This window comes from Artibeus jamaicensis, unplaced genomic scaffold (assembly GCF_021234435.1).
Source record: "Artibeus jamaicensis isolate MK-2021 breed Jamaican fruit bat unplaced genomic scaffold, CSHL_Jam_final contig_332, whole genome shotgun sequence".
Classification (NCBI taxonomy): Eukaryota; Metazoa; Chordata; class Mammalia; order Chiroptera; family Phyllostomidae; genus Artibeus; species Artibeus jamaicensis.
In genome coordinates, this window is record NW_026521788.1 from 26,192,316 (window position 1) to 26,212,461 (window position 20,146).

The 20,146-nt window shown below is 44.9% G+C and overlaps 1 protein-coding gene across 8 annotated transcripts in view; it reads left to right on the forward strand.

Annotated features, from left to right (window-relative positions):
- The first annotated feature begins 14,144 nt into the window (after positions 1-14,144).
- KAT6B (lysine acetyltransferase 6B) overlaps positions 14,145-20,146 on the forward strand; it is a 187,390-nt gene continuing 181,388 nt past the window's right edge. For 3 of the 8 annotated variants that reach the window (XM_037130596.2, XM_037130601.2, XM_037130602.2), the window contains exon 1: positions 15,440-15,648. The gene's annotated coding sequence lies outside the window, so the exon portion shown is untranslated. Of the gene's footprint in view, positions 14,227-14,382; positions 14,402-14,438; positions 14,541-14,614; positions 14,635-15,439; positions 15,649-16,058; positions 17,527-20,146 lie in introns of those variants that run through there. The other 5 variants (XM_037130598.2, XM_053663816.1, XM_037130597.2 and 2 more) reach the window with 5 other exon arrangements.

The following is a 20,146-nucleotide window of genomic DNA, read 5'->3' on the forward strand; positions in this document are numbered from 1 at the left end:
CTGGAACAGCCTCCCTGTGGGATGAGTCGGCTGTAGCTGTCCATATTGAAAATCCATGTCCTGTGACCTGGCAGTCCCAATACTAGGTACTTATCTAGAAGACACACTTACAAATTCCAAAATGTCATACTGTTAAGTGAAAAAAGCAAGGTGCAGAACAGTGCATAGCACACGCTTTCAACAGAGCTTTTATATATAAAACATATGGCAGTACCATAATTTTCTTCACTTTTCCCCTATACTGTGTACGCTGTTTTCATGTTTTTATGATTATAAGTAATGCTGGATAGACACCTTTTGCGCATGAATCTTTTGTTCATATCTCACATTATTTCCTGTGACAATCCAGATTACTGGGTCAGCAACTATCACCATTTGTTGAGCAGACTTTATTTTTTTCTCTTCATCTTCACAACAGCGCTGTGAGATAGGGAGGAGAACTCACATTCTCCTCATAACTGAGGAGAGAGACTTAAAGGAGGCAAAGTGACTCATGCTGGAGCACGCAACTGGAATTGTGGGGATCAGAACTCTTATCTGCTTGGCTCCTAAGCCCTGCTTCAGAACCCACTCATTTGCATGGGTCATTTTTAAGGCTCTTGTCAAATTACTTCCACGTAATAATAATAAAAAGGGGTTCTATAGAGAGTAACCTTACAGGGTGATCTGATCGTAAATACCTGACTGGGCAGGTCATGATGGGTAGTCATGCCCCAGGCACGTAACTTTTTAGTAAAAGGTTTATCTTTGTTTTAGGCCAGCCCCGTCTATTGTGTCTGTGCATCTAGGTTAACACACCTGTGAAATGCCCTGTTTCCGACCCCTCCTTCTAAAGTGTGAGTTTAGCCTGTAATCCAATGCCTGCCTGGCTTTCTCCCACCTTCATGTAATCTTCCTTGTGTTCCCTCCTTAATCTCAAATGCAGGAAAGTAACTTCAAAACTGTTATACTCCAGAGCATTGGAGACCTTGCTCCCCCATACATGAGGTCTGTCTGGAAAAATCCAACCACTGCTAATATAACAAGAATGTTTTGGGCGACATCGAGGTAACCTGGCAGCCAAGGAGGGCGGACTGGAATGTGCATTCACAGACAATGTGTGTCCTCCTCTCTTCTCCCTCCTTTCCCCTCTCTCAGTGCAGATAGTGTCCTAGTCAGTGAGGTGAGCATGTGTGAGCATGTGTACTGTGCATCCATCACATTCAAAACTGAGCACGTAGAGCAATGAATCTGCATTAAAGTTCGTGTTAGGCTTGAACATTCCTCCCCAGAAAACCATTCTGATGACTCAGAACGCCACAGCTATGGGCAGTTGGTGATTGGCAGCTTCATCACCACAACATGCATTGCATCTTGTGCAGAGTTTTTTGGTGAAATATCAAATCACCCAGGTGATTCAGACCCCCTTCAGACAAGATTTGGTGCCCTGAGACTTCCAGTTTTTTCCAAAACTAAAATCACCTTTGAAAGGGAAGAGATTTCAGACCTTTGATGAGATTCAGGAAAACATGATGGGACAGATGATGGCCATTGGGAGAACTGTGTATGGTCCCAAAGTGCCTACTTTGAAGGGGACTGAGGCATCATTGTCCCATGTACGATGTTTCTTGTATCTTGTATCTTGTTCAGTAAATGTCTCTGTCTTTCATCTCGTGTGGCTGGATAACTTCTGGACAGACCAGCAGTGTGTGCCATCAATTTGGCCCAAATAAACTCTCATAAAAACACTCTACAGGTTTGGACATTTTTTATTGTAAGTCAACACTTTCCAGGAACCTCATTTCATTTTACACTCTCTCACCACCCTCCAACTTACCCACTGGAGAGGAACTCCATATTTTCATCCTCCTAATTGGGAAGGTTAAAAAAATAGCAACTTACAGGTAGTCTATAACTAGTGAATCTGAACATGTTTCATGTTTGTACTTCTCCTCTTTTGCTAAGAGTTCATCTTGGACTACATATATTTTAAATATACAAAACTTCCTTTAAAATGTAACTTGTCACCCTTTCCTTTAAAACTCTGCACCAGACGCAATGCATGTTGTGGTGATGAAGCTGCCAATCACCAATGGCCCATAGCTGTGGCGTCCTGAGTCATCAGAATGGTTTCTGGGGAGGAATGTTCAAGCCTAATGCAAACTTTAATGCAGATTCATTGCTCTACGTGCTGATGTGGTTTAGTTGGTGAACTGAAAGGTTGTGGGTTCGATTCGTAGGTTGTAGGCTCAGTGTCCAGTTGAGGTGTGTGCAAGAGGCAACCCATCCAGGATAGATGGTTTCTCTCTCACATCAATATTTCTGCCCCCCTCCCTTGCCCTCTCTCAAAAATTAATAACAATGTCTTCAAGTGAGGATAAAAATATTTTTAAAGGAACATGTTGATTCTTATCTAGTCTCAGGAAAGCCACGGCTCATGTGGACCAAAACAGAAGCCAAGGCAACCACATAGGTTGTTCTGGTTGGTGTGTCCTTGGCTTTAACCTGGAAATCCAAGTTCAGGGAGCCCGTGACTGAGTGGAAGAAATCAGGCTCATTCAGACTGAAAAAACCTGGCAGCAGGAGTTGGGTATGATGCTGAAAGAAAACCAACATGCAGGTGTATTGCTTTCTGCAACAGCAACAAATGTCTGGGCCTCATCATTGGAATAGCCCTTTCCTTCCTCTGGATTGGTGACATCGGGCTGCCTGCCGGACAGAGGGAGGCAGACCCATTTTCAGGGCCAGGCAGAGCTCCTCCAGGAGCCAGCCTGTCACTTCCAGGACCTTCTGCCCAATTTCCTGGCTTCGTTCTGCTCAGGCAGCTAGTGTCATGCCCAGCCAAGAGGAGGAAGGCTGGGTGCGGGCTCCCTGACTGTGGAGGACCAAGAGGTCACGCTGGGCCTACCGGTTGGAAGGGAGCCGGTACGGGGCGCCTGGTGAGGCTGGACAGATGGTGGCCCCAAGGAGCGGGGTTCCGCAAGGCAGGCCTGCTGGGAAACCTGGCAAGGGGAGGCTGAGCAGGAGGCTGCTGTCAAAGTCTGCTGCTCACTGCCAGTTTTGTCCGCCTGACAGCGGCCCTTCAGCAAGGTGAATTGCTTCAGAAAAGGTCTCATTCACACACTGCCAAGACATACACGACCTATTCTTGAATCCACACAAAAATTAAAAGCAAAACAACAGCCTGGCTAAATTAGTAACTTGCAAGATGCAGCTGGTGCTCCTTTGCTCAGAACCTGCCGAGCTGTCCGGCCCACAGCCCCGGGCTTAGGGTGGTCTCCTTGGAGTTATTTTGTACCCTGCAGCTCCAGGCCTGATTGTGACAGCTGAGTGACTTAGCTGGCACCGTGGGATGCAGAATGACAAAGGCGCAGAGCATCGCCCGGTGGCGGGGGATGATGAAGGCTGGTGGGGGAGGGTATTCAGGGCGCCTGGCTTGCACAAGGAGCCCCTCCTCCAGCAGCTTCCTGGGGGAGCAGTTGTGTCCTCGCTCCATCCGCCTCTCTGTAAAATATTCCTGTAGCAAGCCAAAAGTGGTTATTTCAGTGTCCTCGACAGTCTGGAAGTGGTTGTGCCTCAGTTGTCCCCAAGGCCTGGCCTGGTGCAGTTCTTTTCTCTGTCACTGCCAGTAGCATCTTCTCTCTGTTCCACCAAGTGCCAGGACTCCTTCCTTCTGCCTCAGAGGCCACTTAGCCCTCCCTGGGATCCCGCCTTCATGCCTCCTCTCTGGCCAAGATGCCAGGGTGAGGTCATGGGCACTTTCAGGTTGCTTCTGGTTCACAGCCATCTTGGCAGTGTGGGGAACAGCAGGTCACTCAGTGACTTCCTGGACTCCTGAAATCCACTCAGGTCCACCCTCAGGGAGCAGTGGCTTAAGGCCTGGACTTTGAGTTCAGATCTCACTGGGGGGCAGATAAAGTGTAATGATGAAGTTGGGTGGAAATTCTGACCTGCGGCCAACTGCATAACACCTCAGGGCCACAGCTTCCTTGTCTGTAAAATGGGGGATAATAGCCGTCTTTAGAAGGATTTTTGTGAGGATAGAATGAGCCAGTTAAGGGAAATCACTTTGCGTTGTAAGTAGTACATAAGTGGTAGCTATTGTTAATAATGTGGTTACACCAAGCACTCCAAAGCCACGTTCAGCAAACATTCTTCCTCAGTCCACTTCCACATCCTGAGTTCCCACACAATTTATTCTTAGAGATTTTGAGTGGAGCCACAGAATTACACAACAGCATGCAAAACATGAATCCCTTACTCTTTTAATTGACAGGAATAAAATGCACTTCTCCTAGTCACCTTGCAAATCAGCTCCTAGGTCATTTGTCATTTCTTAGAGCTCCAAGATGAAGGCTAAGAAGCTGCAAAGAGGACACTGAATGTACTAGAGCAGAATTTCTTTCTCTTAAGAAGCTGCCATATTTTCAAGGAACACCCATTATTTCCAAAATATAATATTCTTGTTGCAATAAAATGAGAGGCGAGAGAGTTAGTTATTTGGAAGCCAACATGGTCACACTGAAGCACTATGGTGATTCTGACTTGCTTTTCTTCCCTTTCAGGACAAAAGACAGTAGATTCTAACTTGAAAATGACTACCCCGGGCTTTTACAGGTTTTATTCACATGGAGAAACTGGTCTGCTTTTTAACACACTCCATCTCATCAATAGTTTTACTAAGGTACTACGGAGAAAGTGCCAACATAACATGTTGTATCCCTCACAGCCATGACCAGTGGGCAGTCAGCTAGGGAGCTTGGAGAAAGGGATTAGTTAGTGGGGAGGTAAGTGCTTTTACCTCAAAGACATAGTCACAGAGATTTTAAAAATGTAAAGTGCTATACTTAGGAAATACGGTAATTTAAGTTACGCAACACTACTACCTACTGGAATAGAGAAACTTCAATGTTTCTTAGGTCTAACACAACAGAAGTTATTTCTCCTTTACATGTCAAAGCAAGTGCCAGGTGGGAGGAGTCTGGTCCATTCAGTCACTCAGGGGACCAGTTGAACAGTGGCTCTGCCAACTTATTATTTCCTCATCTGGAACACACGGCTTCTGAGATGCATTGGAAAAGAAAGAGAGGAATAGAGAATGACCACCCTGGTTCTTCACTTCTTTGAGCCAGAAGTAATACAAACTACTTTTGCTCACCATCTATTGGCTGAAACTAGCCACATGATCCTATTGAAAGGAAGGCTGTGAAATGTAGGAGAGGCGAACACAATCTTCCTGCCACAAATGGAGATATTATAGATTCCAAATAACTGCAACTAGAAGTTGTTATGACTCAGCAAACAAAACCTAGGAGCTATTATAAACTGTTTGCTAAAGGTTATCACCTGATGCATGGCACTGCAATAGAAAGAAAACGGAAGATCTCAGTTCCAGCTAATATGTATGTCAAGCAACATCAGCCACTGAAGTGAGGCAGATGGAGCAAGTTAATAGGCCACAAACTCCAGAAGGGGCCGCTAAAACAGTTATGGGAGGAGAGAGGGTATCCTCAAAGTATGGTACTCTTGATCTTAGAAAGAGAAAAATAAATGGGAGTGGTTCCAAGTTGATGTGTATACATATATACACATTAGAAAAAAATGTATATAGTAAATAAAAGACGTCAATTGGTCAAATGCTAAAATGTTAAATGTTTTAAAGACACTCCGCAATGAACACACATAACTTAGAAAAGTAGTTTTAGACTGGATTATATTGTCTAGGAAATATATTTATCATGCTTTCATCATAATTTACAAATGCCTACAATGTATAAGACAGTATACAAAAAACCTTTAAGCTAAGAGTTTACAGTCTACTTTATAAATTTTAAAAGATAAGCTTTAGATAAGCAGATAGTTAACAGATCGTTAAACTTTTTCAACATCATTTATTACTACCATGCACATGGCCATTTGTAGAGTATAAAGACGGACCCAGCCCAATCCCAGCCCTGAAGGACAGGGTTTCTAGACCGGGTTGTCATGATCATGCTAGCCATGCTCTTCCACATGCCATCTGTAGTCCCTAATACCAGGGACAGGATCGAGCTGGTAAGAGCGCTCACCAGGCTGATCCCCTCAGCCTTCTTTGGGTCGTTTTAGACTTACTATGATAGTTTAAATGATGGGCTGTTGACCGCATTAAGCACCTTACAGTTTGAAAGGTTAATTTAGGCCCTCTTTCTGCAATTCTGTTGAAAAAATTGAAAAATTTCCAGAAATGGAATGATTATGATACATGCAAATCTACAGAGGAGGCTCAATAGTCTAGTGAGTTCCAGTAACTTATTTTTTAAATTGATGTTAGAGAGATAAAGAGAGAGAAACATCGACTTGCTGCTCTACCCATTCATTATTTATCAGTTGTTTCTCCTTACAAAGCTTTTTAAAATTTATTGATTTTAGAGAGATAGAGGGAGGGGGATGGAAGAGAGAGAGAGAAAGAGAGAAATATTGATTGTTGTTTCACTTATTTATGCCTTCACTGGTTGCTCCTTGAATGTGCCCTGACTAGGGATCAAACCTGCAACCTTAGTGTATTGGGACGATGCTCCAACCAACTTAGCAACCCAGCCAGGGCTAGTAAGTTATTTTTTAATACTCTGGTTTCCTTAGCTGAAAACTTTATTGCAGCCTTCAGTCACAACAGAAATATTGACTGAGGTAAAAAAAAATGACCGGAGAATATGTGCCAAAATACTATATTTCAGTGTCAGGATTTACAACAAATTTTTCTCCTTTTTCCTCTCTTTTTCTTTATTATCCATGCTTTCTATGACAAATATAATGAAATCACTCTTTCATCAATTCTTTAGCTACTTTATCGTTGTTTTTAAAATTTTATTTATTAATTTTGAGAGAGAGAAGAATGGAGAGAGAGAGAAGGAAACATCAACTTGTTGTTCCATTATTTATGCATTTACTGGCTAATTCTTTTTTTAAATATATTTTATTGATTATGCTATTACAGTTGTCCCATTTTCCCCCCTTCATTCCCCTCTGCCCTGCACACCCCCTCCCACCTACATTCCCCCCTTTAGTTCATGTCCATGGGTCATACATATAAATTCTTTGGCTTCTCCCTTTCCTATACTATTCTTAACCTCCCTCTATTTTCTACCTACCATTTATTCTACTTATTCTGCATAACTTCCCCCCCCCCCACTCCTCTGTTGATAACCCTCTGTGTAATCTCTATTTCTGTTGTTCTGTTTCTGTTCTGGTTGTTTGCTTAGTTTGCTTTTGTTTTTGTATTAGGTTTGGTTGTTAATAACTGTGAGTTTGCTGTCATTTTACTGTTTATATTTTTTATCTTATTTTTCTTAGATAAATCCCTTTAACCTGTCATATAATAAGAGCTCGGTGATGAAGAACTCCTTTAACCTGATCTTATCTGAGAAGCACTTTATCTGCCCTTCCATTTTGAATGAAAGCTTTGCTGGATAGCGCAATCTTGAATGTAGGTCTTTGGATTTCATGACTTAGAATACTTCTTTCCAGCCCCTTCTTGCCTGTAATGTCTCTTTTGAGAAAACAACTGACAGTCTTATGGGAACTGCTTTATGGGTGACTGTCCCCTTTTCTCTTGCTGCTTCTAGAATTCTCTCCTTCATTTTAATCTTGGCTAATGTAATGATGATGTGCCTTGGTATGTTTCTTCTTGGGTCCAACTTCCTTGGGACTCTCTGAGCTTCCTGGATTTTCTGGAAGTCTATTTCCTTTGCCCGATTGGGGAAGTTCTCCTTCATTATTTATTCAAATAAGTTTTTAATTTCTTGCTCTTCCTCTTCTTCTTCTAGCACCCCTATAATTCGGATGTTAGAATGTTTAAAGATGTCCTGGAGGTTCCTAAGCCTCTCCTCATTTTTTTGAATTCTTGTTTCCTCCTTTTTCTGTTTGATTGTTTCTTTCTTCTTTCTGGTCCACTCCTTTGATTTGAGTCCCAGTTTTCTTCCCATCACTATTGGTTCCCTGTACATTTTCCTTCATTTCACTTTGCATAGCCTTCATTTTTTCATCTAATTTGTGACCAAATTCAACCAATTCTGTGAGCATCCTGATTATCAGTGTGTTTTGAACTGTGCATTTGATTGGTTGGCTACCTCTTTGTAGTTTAGTTGTATTTTTTCTGGTGCTTTCATCTGTTCTTTCATTTGGGCCACATTTTTTTTCTCAGTGCACGTATTGTGTAGTAAGGGGTAGAGCCTTAGGTGTCACCAGGGTGGGGTAAACCACATCGCTGGGTTGTAACACTATATGCGGGGGAGGGGTCTGAGAGGGAACAATGGTGGTTGCTCTGTTCTCTGCTGGTTTTCAGTCACTCCCCCACTACCCACAAGCAAATTGGGCCCTTCTGGTGCAGATTCCCTGGTGGGCGGGTTTGTGTTCATTCTAGGACCCTGTGGGTCTCTCCAATGAACTCTCCTATGAGGCTCTATGAGGCTGGGAGTTTCTCCCACTGCCGCCTCAACCCCTCCAGGTGTTTTCATTTGGTGGTTTGAGGCTTTATTTCCCTGCGCTGGGACCCTGTGTTGCATGGCCTGTCTCGCTCCCCAGTTGTTCCTCCCAGTTTATCTGCATGCAAATGTGGGACCGCCCAGACCGCCAGCTGCTGCCTCACCGGGTCCTCAAGCTTCTGACTTGCTGCAAGTTCTCTCTGCCCGTTTGCCCATCTCCACCCCTCTTACTGGTCTAGATAAATGTGTCTTCTTTAACTCCTTGGTTGTCGGACTTCCATACAGTTTGATTTTCTGTCAGTTCTGGTATTTTGTTTTTAAATTGTTGTCTTTCTTTTGGTTGTATAAGGAGGCACAGTATGTCTACCTACGCCTCCCTCTTGGTGGGAAGTCACTGGTTGATTCTTGAATGTGCCCTGACCAGGGATTGAACGTGCAACCTTGGCGCATTAGGACAATGCTCTAACCACCTGAGCTACCCAGCAAGGGCTCTTTAGTTACTTTATATACAAGAATAATTACTTTTTGGGAATCACAGAGAGATTTCTAGTTTACCATTGAAATAAGTTGTAGAATTTGGAGCTTAGCTAAGACTTTATAGATGATGTAAAATAACTCCCTGGATTTAATCTATTAATTTAACAAATATTTACTGAGCATCTACATAGTAACAGGCACCGTGCTAAGCTCTGAAGACATAGCTGCCTCTGTGTGCTTATTGTCTCCTAGAAAACCAAAGTTTTAAAGCAAGCCACTATGATTAGCCAAAGGACACATAATAGTTCATGGCAGAGATATAAAAAAATCTGGTGTCCTACATTTAATTTGGGCTCTCTTCCATATTTATTTGCCACTGGCCCTCTCAGCTATATATTTTCTGTGTTGAAGATAGAATAAGAGAAAACCAGGTTTGACTAATTGAGTACCTTGGTTAGGGATATTGGAGAAAATTGTTAGCACTTAGAATGAACATGATCTATACTTTCTCATTCCTGGGAAAGTATAAAATAGTCCAGTGGTTCCTGAATGTACTCTGATCAGGTAGCCAAATTTAAAGTTTCAACGTCTGTGTTAAAATACAAAAAAAGAGGAAGAAAAAATGTACATGTTGATGTAAAGTCACCCACTTTCCTTGTGTGGGAGGAGCTACCTACCATTCAGAGAGCATGTTCTCACTATTCTGAGGGTTGAAATGCCCTTTCTTCTTGAAATAATGCAAATAGTGAATGGCAGTTAGTTCTTTTTAAAAATGTCTTTATCATTTAGACTTAAAATTGACAACTCTGTCAGTTTCTCCCAAATTTGAAAATCCAAGCGACTAAAATCATTGAATAAATATTGGGGTAGTCCAAGTTTTCTTTTTGGATAGCTTGGTCTAAAAACTGGTTCTTAATATTTTCTTATGATGATTAGTGAAAAGCCACCACACCTTTGAGTCTCAAAAACAAAAAGATCTCTGAGAACTCAGATCGCTCAGCAACATTTAGCTAGTTTTACTATCTTTTACTACTTTCCTTTCTTTTTCAGAATTTCTTACTTGATGCTGAGGCATTCTCCTTATATACATAAATCAGTGGCTTCTCTATTCTGCACAGGGTGCTTAAAAAATATGAATGAATGGGCCCCACTCCCAGATATTATTATTTAAATGGCTTCAGGTGGGACTTAAGTGCTAGGTTGGTTCAGAAGTTCCTTTGGTGATTCTTATGTGCAGCCAGATATGGATGGTGTTTCTTTATTAAATAGCTTCTATGTGCCAGGCACTAGGACAGTTAGTTACTCAGATGAACAAGCTGGTCTACGCAGTAGAAAAACTAATTAGGAAGCCGGGAAAAATGTGACAACACAGTAAGGTAAGTGCTTTTGTTTGTTCTGTAATTCAGCAAATATGACCTGAGCACTTCACAAATGCCAGGGCTGGAGTAAAGTTATGCTCAAATTCTGTGGGCTCCCTGCAAACACCAGGAAAATGTCATAGAGGATGCAGAAGCCAAGCAAAGGTTTGGAGGAATCCATCTTGAAGTTCTTCATCAGATGAGGTAGAAAGGGTGGGCATGGCTGCCGAGGGGAGTGTGTGCTAGGCCTGGAGGAGTGTGGTGGGCTGGCAGAAGCTAGAGATGAGATGTTGGCTGCAGGCAGATGTGCACAGCCTTACAGGTAGACTAAGGAGTGTGCATTTAAAAGATATGAAAGGTTTTTCAGCATGAAAGCACAAGTGGGATGTAGGTACAGACTATCTGTATTTAATACAGACTGTCATACACAAAGTTACCACTTGGACTCGCTACCCTATCTAAAAGGAGTGGCTGGCTCTACTGATCATCTTCCATCCCCTCTGCCATTGAGTGTGTAACCAGACACTGTGATGTTGTGGGGATACGGTTTCCAGTCAATGAGGAGAGAGGATTCCATGTGGCAGTTGGAAAGGAGGTGGGGGTGTAGACCAATGGTTGTTTTTTTTAAAACTAACTAATTGAATGTAATAGAATTCATCATGGGCTGAGGCTTGGACAAATCAGTTCCTACCCAATTTCCTTCTGAAGGACTGGTTAGTGCATCTGTAGGTGTGCTACCTCTTATTAGGCTGTTTGTCTGACTTGCTTTGGATCAAGTGAAGACCCCCATATTAAACCCTCCAGATTTCCTTCAGCTCCTCTGCATTTTTTTAAATTCACCTGAGGACATGTTATACTGATTTGAGAAACATTGGTGTGATAGGGAAACATTGATTGGTTGCCTCCCATATGTGCCCCAACCTGGGATGGAACCCACAACCTAGGCATGTGTCCTGACTGGGAAGCAAACCTGCAACTTTTTGGTGCGTGGGGCAACACTCCATCCAACTGAGCCAGCCGGCCAGGGCTCCTCTGCATTTTTTTTTTTTTTTTATCCTTACTCAGGAATAAGGACAAATAGATCCATGGAATAGTCCCAGTACTAGGGACTATAACCTTCTTGCTAAAACATTCACAGAAGAAACATTCCTTTGCAGATGGGGGGGGGGGTGTGTGTGTGGAGAGGATTCAGCCAATGCCAGTTCTTCTCAAATTCAGTGACAATAAGTTTCAAGTAAAGTCATGGGCTAAAAATGTAGATTTGGGAGCCCTACTCCAGACCTACTGAATCAGAATCTCTGGGGTTAGGCCAAAGAAACTGTTTTAAGCACTCATTCCCAGATCTTTCTGACGCCAGCGATCTGTGGACTTAGCAGTATAACTGTAGTTTTCAGTAGTTATGGGCAGTGGTGGACATTGGCAGATGTTTGGGGGAAAGAGGAGAACTGGTCAGATGAGCCCCCTGAATTCATCGTCCTTCAGCACAGTCAGCTTGCAAATTTTGTACAATGCTCGGTTTTCAATTCAAGTTATTTCTAGGTTAACTTCTTAATTGAGCTGTTTGGCTCAGCAGAGGACTTGAGATACCACAGATAAGAGAGGTTTAGGAGTGAGCATTAAGTATCTCTGGCTGTGTCTCTGCTATCCTTTCCAGTTCCACTTATCTGAAGAGACAGGGTTTCTCAAAGGACAAGTAACCTTAGAGGGGAGTATCAATGGGAAAGCAACACATTCCCTTTCCTTGCCATGCCCCTGTCAGAGAACTTTGTTTATTAAGAAAAGAATCTCAGAAGACCTGTGAAGATATTAGATAAAAAATACTCCCCTCTTCTGTGTTTCCTCGGTGCCTAGAATACAGGAGCACAAGGCCAGGCAAACCAGTCCCATTTCTCTCTAAGGTATCTCTTCACTTCTTGATGCACTGGAAATCCATGTGGCTAACTCATTAGTGATAATGAGTGTTAGATGTTCATAAATCTCCCATAATTCATTGGCTGAAGACATCTTAAATGTGGACTTTTTGGGTTTTATTGTCTTTAGCTGCTTCTTTAGCATACTTTAGTTTGAGTGTAGAGATTTGGGGTTTTGAAACTTGTTTTTAATTAAGGCATGGTTTACTTTTATTGCTTGAGATAAAAATGCAGTCTGGGGGACTCAAACCTAAGTCACAAAATAAAGTGCATCTGGGCAAACCATAGGGAGAAAAAAAAAAGAACATAAAGGCTAAAGTGTCTGCCAGGATTCTTAAGTTTACTTAGTGACTTCTTAGAAAATAAAAATTCCAGCACCTGCATTATAAAAAAAAAGCACACCTTATAAATGTCCTTCTCTTTGAAATATCTAAATGAACTAGACGGAATTATGAACTAATGGCTTGTAAAAATTCACCTTAAGCCAGCTACTGGAGATAATAAACAAAAGAAATAGAGAGACTCTGAGGAAACCCAACCTACTGTTTGTTTGTTTGTTTTATCAGTAATGTAACTCAAAAGTATCCAAGCCCATGACGGGTGGGGGATATTTCCCCAGTGTTTTGCTTCCCTGAACTGAGCCTGTGAATGCCAAGATTTAATCTAAAGAGGTTTGTGTTTTAAAAACTAACAACCAAGTAATAAAACACCTATAAAAGGGGTTTATAATGGAACCGGTGACAGTTTTCGGTGTAAAATTACAACTCTTCTGCTCTCCCTCTCCCTTTTTCTATCCTTTCATCCAACTCTGTGCCCTTTGTTTTAGCTCCTTTCTCACCTTGCTGCCAAGAAGCATATAAGTATGGACAGCTCACACCCCAAAGGAACAGACCATCTTTAAGACGTAGTGTGTACTGTGTTCTGCGTTTGAGGGCAAGGCCGCGCTGCTTGTTTTGTTTGAGATATATTGCTCTAGCAAAGTATTTACCTAGTTTGTACAGCGGTTTCTAATGGGGAGTTGAAGATGCTGTGGCTGCAGTATCAGTGGCATCAGGATGGCCAGAAGGCCAACCGAGCAGGAAGCCTGGGGCCTCCTCTCCCTGGCACCTTGTATCACCCTGCCAAGGCCCAAGAGCTCCCTGACTCCAGGGACAGACTTCAGTCAACAGGTGGTTTTTCACCCAGGCCACCATGCCTGAAACTTGGTTCATTTACAAAGCCATAGTTTTTCTCTCTCAAAGAAATGGCGCCTGGGAAGGGAAACTTCGTACTCAAACTCTGTAGGAGCCATTCCTTTAGTCTACTTTTCTTATTTTCTTAAGTCCCTGCCATCATCCCAGCCATCTCCGGGGAAGAACTGTTCAGTCTGGAGGGCACTGGGAGGCATGTGGGCAGCCTCACAGTGGCCTTGCCTGGGCGGCCAGAGGAGCCCCCAGGCTCCCCCATGTGGGCCTCAGGAACTCGGGGGGCCCAGGGGAAGCCTGGAAAACCGACCTTCGCCATCAGCCTTGCTTCAAGTGCTGGCTATAGGAGAGGGGGGAAGGGCCCCCCAACGATCTTCCCCCGACTCCCCCTGCACCTCTGCCATCCTGCTGCATCGCCCTAGGAAGCACTTAGAACGCAGCTCAGAGCTCTTCCACTCCTCGCAGGCCAGGAGAGAGCATCTTGAGGGGCAGCTTCCCCCTCCAGCCCACGTCTGACATCCTCACTCCCACCCAAGGATGCTGCTGCCGTGCCCTGTCCGCAGTCGCTGAATGTCACTGCTCCCTCTTCCTCCAGATCAGGGTAGAGACAGCTTCTGAGGCATCCCCCACCCCAAAACTGCCGCGATCGCCCGAGGGTGCAAGGCCCAGTCAGAGGAAGAAGTTTGGGGCCCACAACAGCGGGAGGGGGGCGTATTGGCGAGGACCGCACCTCACAGTCCCAGCCCCGGCGAGCACACTCCCCGCCCCAAACGGCCCAGGCGTTCCCATCCTCTCGCGGACACCGGCATCCCCGCCCTCCCCCGAGGGCGGTGAGCAGAGCCCCCCAGGGCGGAGGCAGGTACCCCTGGGGCGGGGACTGGGGCGGGCGGGGTCCAGGCTGCGCCCCCGGCCGGGCCGGGCGGGCTAGCTGGCGGCGCGGGGGGAGCGGGGCTGGGCGGCGCTGCCTCGGGCTCTGTGCGCTGCAGCCCGGAGACGAGGAGGAGGAGGCGGAGGAGGAGAAGGAGGCGGCGGCGGTGGGTCCCGGGCGGGGGGAGCGCGGCGCTGCGGACCCGGGCGGCTGGCAAAGGACGAGGCGGAGGCTGAGGAAGGCAGCGGGGAGACCCAGGCTGCAGCAACAAAGGGCAGCAAACGATTGGCCGGGCTGCAGGCGAGGTTAGCCGGGGACCAGGGTGGCTGGAGGCAGCAGCGAAGGTGCACGTGCTTGCAGACACGGGCGAGTGTGGAGCCGGGGGTGCACGCCCGGCGGGTAGGTGCTTGCTCCCCCTCGGCACGGGATGGTAAGGAGGCTGCAGCGAGATCGCTCTGCCTGCATTCAGCCTGGGGCTTGCAGGTTAGAGGGTGTGTGGGGGGTAAGGATGCGAGCCAGGGGGCGGGCGACTAGTCGCCCGGGACGGGACAGGGTAGGGTGGAGGAGGGGGCGGGATGGAACGCTCCGGGCGGCGCGCCCGTCCGCGCGCTCCACCACAGGAGCTGACGATTGAGAACCTCGAATTTTAACTTCGCGTGCCCGCCCGCGCGCGCCCGCCCGCGCCCACCCCTAAATCCTGCGGCCGCCGCCAGCGATCAGCTCTCACACAAACTTTAGCTGCGGGCTAGGGGGTTTGGGGTTGAGTGGGGGAGGGGAGAGGGAAAAGGCCCTCTGATTGGCGTTGTCTTTCAGCCAATAAGGCCAAGTGCCTTCCCTGAGAGTAGACCCAATCCATTTCTAGAGGCAGAGGGGGCGGGCCGGTGGAAGTAGAGGTGGCGTGGTGTCTGGGAGAGAGAAAAAAGGCTGGACCAATACGTGCCCAGAAGAGGCGGGCCCAGAGGTCCGTGGATTGGTACTGGTTGTGAACCCTCCCCCGGGGTGGTGCCGGAGGTGGGGGTGCCGGGTCGAAGGGTGTGTCTATGCGGAGGCGAGATGACTGGCAGAAACTTGCCCCAATGGGCTGCAGAATGGCTAGTGCGTGGGTGACGGACAGACCTGTAGGCCAATGAGTGGCCCTAAGTGTCAGCGGGCTTGTCCAATGGAACAGCGAAGGGGTGGGGCCACGGCCCGGGTTTAATGAGACTCCATTGGGCTGTAATCAGTGTCATGTCGGATTCATGTCAACGACAACAACAGGGGGACACAAAATGGCGGCGGCTTAGCTCCTACCCCTGGCGGCGGCGGCAGCGGTGGCGGAGGCGACGGCACCTCCTCCGGGCGGCAGCCGCGGCTTCTTTCTCAGGCAGCGACAGCACCCCCCCGGCAGGCGCGGCGGAGGTGGCGTGCAGCCAGGTCTGTCACCCACTCCGAGTGTTCCCAGGGGGTGGAGACTGAGCGGGAGGGGGCCGGAAGGAGGGGAAGAAGGGTACTTCTTATGCCCCTCCCACAGGCCTGTGCGCGAGGGTCACCACGGGGCCGCTTGGGGTCAGGCTGCCCCTGAGCGTGACAGTAGGGGGCGGGGGAAAGGGGAGGGAGAACAGTCCCCGCCCCTCAGCGGGGCCTCCAGGGCAAGGGGCGGGGCTCTAACATAGAGGGGGCGGGGCAATATCATAGTGGGGGTGGGCCTTGGGTGGTCGGTAGGCGGGGGCTTGGAGGGGTTTTCTGAGTGGGAGTGACTTGGTAGGAACCGCGGGGGCGGTGGGGAGGGGTGCGGGCGGCTAGTGCCTGGGAAAGACTGGTGAGGGAGTGGTTGGGAGGGGAAACTGGAGGTGTGCAAGCAGGTGCAGGAGGGAGAGTATGGAGAAGTGCAGTATTGGAGATGTGGAAAGGAGACCGAGGGCTGTTATTTGAGGGCAGGTGAAATGATGCAGAAGGGTGAGATTGCAGCTATCTGAGGCCAGAGTAAAAGTGGATTTGGGTGTGGTGGATATGAGCAGAGTTGAGAAAGCAGCGCAAAGTAGACACTGGATTGGGAGAAGTATTGAGGGAATGTGAAGAGCCGGTGCAGTTGCTATCGTGGGCAGGTGTCGGAATGAATTGGCATGTTGGAATAGAAAGGTTTGCTAGCTTTGGGGTATATGAAGCATTAAAAAAAAACATGGCAGGGTGGTATGGATATGCTTGGGAGAATCTCAGAAAGATGGTATGACAGCAGAGCTGACATAAATGTGAAGGGAGGCTACTTAAAACTTGTAAAATATACTTATGACAGAAAAATCTTACGGGGATTGGGGATTCAGGAGGGTGAGAACAGGCAGAAGTGTGAAGAAAGAGGAGCGAGGTTGGGCTGTAGGTCTGGGTGAATGTAATTTGGGGGACTGCATCAGGAGTGAGAATGAGGCAAAGAAAGGTGTTAGTTTGGGAGACAGGGTTGTTTGATAGGCTGGATTTCTTGGGTGAAACCTGAGCTGGAGTCTTGAAGGTGGGGCAGGAGAAGAGGAGCAGGGTGTCTGTCTCAGGAAGACTTTGGTATAGCAAAGTGCAAGGAGTGCTGGGAGACTGCGGGTAAAGGCAGAGGAGGGACTACAAATCCCTGGTGGAGTTTAAACCAGCAGTTGGGAGGGGGTTTTGGGATATGCTAAAGAAGCCAGTGAACCAGGTATGTTTGGGGTGGAGGTACCAGGAAATTCAAGGTAAAGAGTATATGATGACTCATTATGGATAGGAGGTGGAAGTATTATGTAGGAATTAGTAATGGTGGGATAGAGTTCTGTGGCACTCAAAAATAGGTGTGTGTGTGTTGGTTTGTTTTTGGAATGACTATGAGTAAAGTGCACTCTTCCTGTCTTATTTGTGTACCCTGGATTTTCTGGGATAGCTAAACACCCCATTCTTTTGCTACTGATAAATTCTTCACACATGTATCAAAATGAACTGGGACAGTCTTTTTATGTTTTTAAGAAGGAAAGATTAACATTACATGTTTCACTAAAGGTTATGGTTCTTACCTGCAAACTTCTGCTTAGGGTTGAAAGTTGGGGGTGGTGAAGGGATGGTTAAAAAGAAAAGAAAAGAAAAGATAGAGACAGAGGAAGGTTTTAACATTAAAAGAGGAACTTAGGGGAATGACTGGCTGGTCAGTAGAAGTTTGCCTACCAGCCATACCCAAGCCTCAGAGTAGAGTGGATATTGTGTCATTGCCGGTACACCAAATGTTTCTCTCACGCTATTTGTGAAGATAAGGTGGAAACTGTCAGATGTGAGGCATAACGTGAAGGAAAGCCAAATACAGTGAGTATTGGAAGATGGTTGAGAAAGTTTGATAAATAATTTTAATGTACTTCAGAAACTTTCATGGACTTTCTTATACGGGTTAGAAGAAAATTTAACTAACCTGGTTTTGTTAAATGCCAGGATTCCTAATGGATGACTTTTCAGCCTTTTAGATATTTCTTTGCAGAATACCTTCAGTTTTCCTGTATACAGATGCCTGTATTAGTATAAAGTGAGAGAAAAGGAAATCGTTTTAGGAAAGTAGGAATGTGTGAGCTGTAGGGGTAATTAATTTGCTTGCAGAATAGTAAATGATACATGATGGGGGAAATGTGATGAAGGGAAATTTCTTCCTTTGAATGCTTTAATTTGCATTTCCAAAGCACCTTCAAGCATCTTTTTATAGGACTCTCACAATCCTCTACAACTTTTGTATTATCCATTCCACTGTTGCTAAGATGTTTGAATTTTTCCTGGTTTGGGGAAATTGTGAACAAAGCTGCTATGAGCATTTCCATACCGGTCATCTGGTGCACATGTGTACATGTTTTTCTAAGCTATACACCTAGGAGTTGGAATTGCTGGTTCATAGGTAGGGGGACCATTTATCATGGCTTAAGACTCTTGTCCTAGTGTAACCATTAATATAACACCCTTAATTCTCAAAAATATCTAGATTTGGATGGTGCATTGTATGGTCTCCCTAGTCACAAGGTTATGTGTGTTTTCAGTTTTACTAGGTACCAGTGAAACTTTTCTGAAATGTCGTATCAGGTTATATTCCCTCCAGTGATATATGAGAGTTCACATTGCCTCTTGTCCTCTCAAACTCTGTCTTGTTAGCTTTTCAAGTTAGCTGATCTGGTAAACTTTGTATCTGTCCGATTAATTATCAAGTGGAACAGCTTTTCATGTATTTGTTGGCTATTTGAATTTCTTCATTTGTAAAGTTCCTGTTCAGGTCTGTCCATTTTTTTTTTAATCAGTCCGTGTGTCTTTTATTGCTATTTAGAAATTCATTATTTACTCCAGAAGCTAATCCTTTGTCATGTGTGTATGTTGCAAAATGCCTTCTTCCATTCTGTGGTTTGCCTTTTCACTCTCTTTACAGTGTCTTTAAATGAACCGGAGTTCTTAATTTTAATGGAGTCAAATTTATTGGTCTTTTCTTTATGGTTAGTGCTTTTTGTGTCTTGTTTTAAGACTTTTCCTACCCTCAGGTCAAATAGATATTCTATGCGGTATTATCTTTTAAAACCTTTATTAACCTTAAAAGATGTGTGATTGTGAGTAAAATATACTATTCTTGATCCCATCCTCACCTTTATAAATCTATTTTTGTTTTTCCTCACTTTCTTCTGTTTTCTGTCTTGATTTTTTTACTTCTCCATAACTGTAACTAAGAGCTACGTGCTGACTTCTCCTGTCTCTTAGGAGAAAATGGTCACATAGACAACTTCAGCCAGATTAGATTTTACAGGTCTCCAGCTGACTTTTTTGCCCTTTTCCCTTTTATGAGCTAGCACTTTATTGTGTTCCTGCTATGTGTCTGTCACCATCCTTGGTTCTTTCATATTTGTTATCTCAAGTATTCCTCTTATACAGTTCTGCAAAAACAGATGGGAAAACTGAGACTTAGATTGCTTAAGTAACATGTCCAATACCTGCAGTTTAGGTAGATAACAAAGTGAGGACTTAATCCCTGAACACTCTGGGTACCTCCCATCATAGCACACGTCCTTATGGAATAAGATTGCAGAAGCCTATTTTGATAACACCCCACAATGATGAGGCCCTGGCCGGGTAGCTCAGTTGGTTAGACCATCATCCTGTTATGTCAGGGTTTGATCCCCAGTCAGGGCACATATAAGAAGCAACCAGTGAATGCATAAAAAAGTAGAACAGCAAATTGATGTTTTTTTTCTCTCTCTTTTCCATCCTCTCTCTAAAAAACAAAAACAAATCCAAAGTGATGAAAATAGTTTTACTTTTAGTGTAACATGTCCTAATTAAAGCACATAGAAATAATCATGTATCATAAAATTGGTTAAAATTATTGACCTGTGTATACAAAAATTAAATTTAAATGGGTACAGTTGGTGTAGACAGTGGACCTCAAGGGATCCTCTTGGATGGGCAAGAGAGGTTCTGAAAGCCCTTGAAATTGTCTGCAAATGTCTATCTGTACATGTGTTCATTTAAAAAATAGATCTATAATTTTTTTGAGAGTCTCAAAGGGGAACCCTATTTTGTTTCCAGGCTGTACCTGGTTATCCTGTTTGAAGACATCTGTGATAAAGTTGAATGATCTGTTTTTCTAAGATAATCTTTCACAAATTTAGATGTTAGATTTTTTTCTTAATATATTGTTCTCAGACCTTGTCACTAAAACCCAGCTGAAGGTAATTCATGATGAGGAAGAAATCTAGGGTTGAATGGGAATTTTTTAAAGGCCAAAGGAAAAAAAGACACCGTAAATTTAGTTGATTATTTCTTAAGTGAAAGTGCTTCGTTTATAATATCATCATTACTAATCAGTGTATCCTGGCTCCAAAGGCCTGATGACTTTAAATGACTTTTCATCTTGCTTCTAAAATCCTCTGTTTTATCAGGGATCAAATTTCCTGTGAGGTTCCTA